Source organism: Berghia stephanieae, unplaced genomic scaffold (genome assembly GCF_034508935.2).
Source record: "Berghia stephanieae isolate SIO BIC M18660-M18661 unplaced genomic scaffold, UCSD_Bste_1.3 scaffold404, whole genome shotgun sequence".
Taxonomy (NCBI): Eukaryota; Metazoa; Mollusca; class Gastropoda; order Nudibranchia; family Aeolidiidae; genus Berghia; species Berghia stephanieae.
In genome coordinates this window covers 5,864-8,608 of record NW_027625334.1, presented here as the reverse complement: position 1 = coordinate 8,608, position 2,745 = coordinate 5,864, and positions in this window count along the sequence as shown.

The following is a 2,745-nucleotide window of genomic DNA, read 5'->3' as shown; positions in this document are numbered from 1 at the left end:
TTTTTTATTTTTTTTTTTTTTTTTAAAAAATTAGGGAAACTCGGCCCGGTTTTTTTTTTTAACCCTTTTTTACAAGTCTTAACCCCCCCAATCTAATTTAAAAGTAATTTAAAACACTGCAAAATTTTGGGGCCCCAAAGGGGGCAAAAATTTCAACGAAAATATTTTTGTAAATCTAAAATGTCATTTTTAAAAGGGCGTATAAACCCAAGAAAAGTGGACATCTTTTGAAGAAATTTTTTAAATAATTTTTAAACTTGAACCCCCTAAATTCAATTTTTAAAAGAAAATAATCTGTAATTTGAAACCCCTGTTACTTCTTAAATTAGTATTGGGAAAACACTGACAAAAATTTTCGAAAGTTTGAAAATCATAATCTCTTTAAAGATTTAATATTTTTTATTTATTTCCGGGAGGAAATAAAAAGAAGGCGAAAGTTTAAGCTCCTGGGCAGCATTTTCCCTCATTAGAAAAAGAAAACAACTGCCATCTTTGTGATCAAAAATTTTCCCGGGGGTAAAAATTTTCCCAAAAACCCCTTTTTGTAATGTGGATATGAACCATTGATGACCCCCAGTTCTTGCTTAAACCCAGAAGGGTTTTAGTTAAGATATAGACACAAAGAAAGAAAAAAAATGGTTTTTTTTTCGGCCACAAAAACATAAGAGTTTAAAAAAAATGGAAAAATGTTAAAAAATTCCCAAAAAAACTTTTTTTTTTTATTTTTGGTTTTTTTCAATTTTAAACAAACTCATTTTTTTTTTGATTTTGCATTAAAAAGTTTTTCCCCCCAAAAAAAAGAAAGAATTAAGTGCAGGTATTGTTTTAAAAGTCAACAATAAAAACAAAGAGAGGAAAACTAATTATCTCAGATTTAAAAAAATAATTAATTTTTATGTTTTTATTTTGTGTGGGTCTTTTTTTCAATATGCCCAAACTGCAACTCTACGATGCCAAAAAGAAGGAAAGAAAAACCAAAAAAGAGGGAAAATAAAATGAGGAAACTGACACGCCAATGGATGAAATGGCTAAAGGGGAATTGGAAGAAACTTCAAACCAATGATACTAAAGGAAAAAAGAAGAAATTTAAAAATGGGAAAAGAAAACAGATATTTTAACGATAATCCCCTTTAAAATTTTTGGGCTTTTCCCAAAAGGGAAAAAAGCAAAAAGCAAATACGAAAGAAGAAAATTCTAATGGGGATGATGTCAATGGTCAAAGCCCTTTTGTTAAAGTTTAAATTTGGACGAAGTTTTCCCAAAGGGGGAAAATCTAACACCTATGCCGAAAAATTGAAAAGCAAAAATTTCACCTTCAAAGTGACTTTTTAAAAATTATTGTGTTGCAAAGTGGTCTTGTGGGGAAAGACACTCTCTTTTTTTTCTGACACCCTAGTTGAATACTTAAAAGGATCTTTGCTCAGATTAAACTCATAGTACCAGGGTTTTAAAAAGATTAACTGGGCACAATTTCGGGAAAAAAAATTTTAAAGCCGGCCCAAAAAGGGGTCATTATTGTTTCTTTCATGATCATTGTTTTCAATTGGGTTGGGAAACCCTTTTAAAGTGCTTTGAGCTTAATTTTGTGGGTTTTTCCCCAAAATAAATACCAAGGGGTTTTTAAGTCTTCTCTTTCAAATTTCGATGGTAATCAAAAACTGTCATTTTGATTAGGAAAAGGGATAATGGGGAAATTTTTGTAACAATTTTAAATTTTTCATGGGGAATAAATTTTTTGGCGTACCCTTAGCTCATTTTTAGACACATGCCTCTCAATCAAAACGACTGGTATCCCGTCCTGAAGTAGTGGGGGTTTTTTTTTTGACTTTCCCCTGTCCACTTTAGTAATGATATTATTTATGCCGGTCATCAGATTAACTAGAAAGCACTACCAGTGGGCCTTTCTTTGAATTTAACAAACAATTTTAAATTTCGTAAGTTTATTTGCAAAATTTTAAATTGGGGGAAATTATGGGGTTGTAAAAGTAAAATTTTGAATACCACCACATTACTACTGTTTCTACTACGCACTACTACAAATAAATATCTACAACTACTACTACACTACTACTTAAATACTTTCAAATACTACTTTTTTAAATTTTTATTAATTTTTATTATTAAATTTTCAATCATTATGAAAAATATAATCCAGATTTAAAGTAGGCAAATTTTAAAATTTCCCCCTTTTATTTTGCTCTACATAAAAAATCTATACCCCGGGTGACAAAAAAGGGACGAGCTTGGGATAAAGAAAATTTTTAAATGTGAACACAGGTTCCCCCCGAAAAATGTATTTGAAGTAGAACGGCCCTTTCAAAGAGAAAAAAAGAGGGAAAATGGTACCAAGGGTAGCTTTCAATAGAATTGAATTTACCCCCCTCAAGATCTTGGGGAAAAACATTCGACAAAAACCTTTTAATGTCTTATATGAAAAGGGGGAATTGCCTAATGTCTTTAAAACAAACGGTATTCATTCCCATACCCCAAAAAAAAAAGGTACAAAAGGGCTGTGACCAACAAAAAACAATCAGCATAATGGCCAGGGCCCCAAAAAAAATTTTGTTAAGAATACTTATGAAAAGAATAGGGGCAAGACTCTCCAGAGATAAGTGCAGCAGTTTTGGGTTTGTTAAAGGGAAAAAATTCCCGGGAAATGCAAACTTTACATTGAAAACAATTTAAAGCAAAAGGGCAATCAAAAAAAAAATCACTTTATCTATGCTTCATTGATTAATTTCCCAA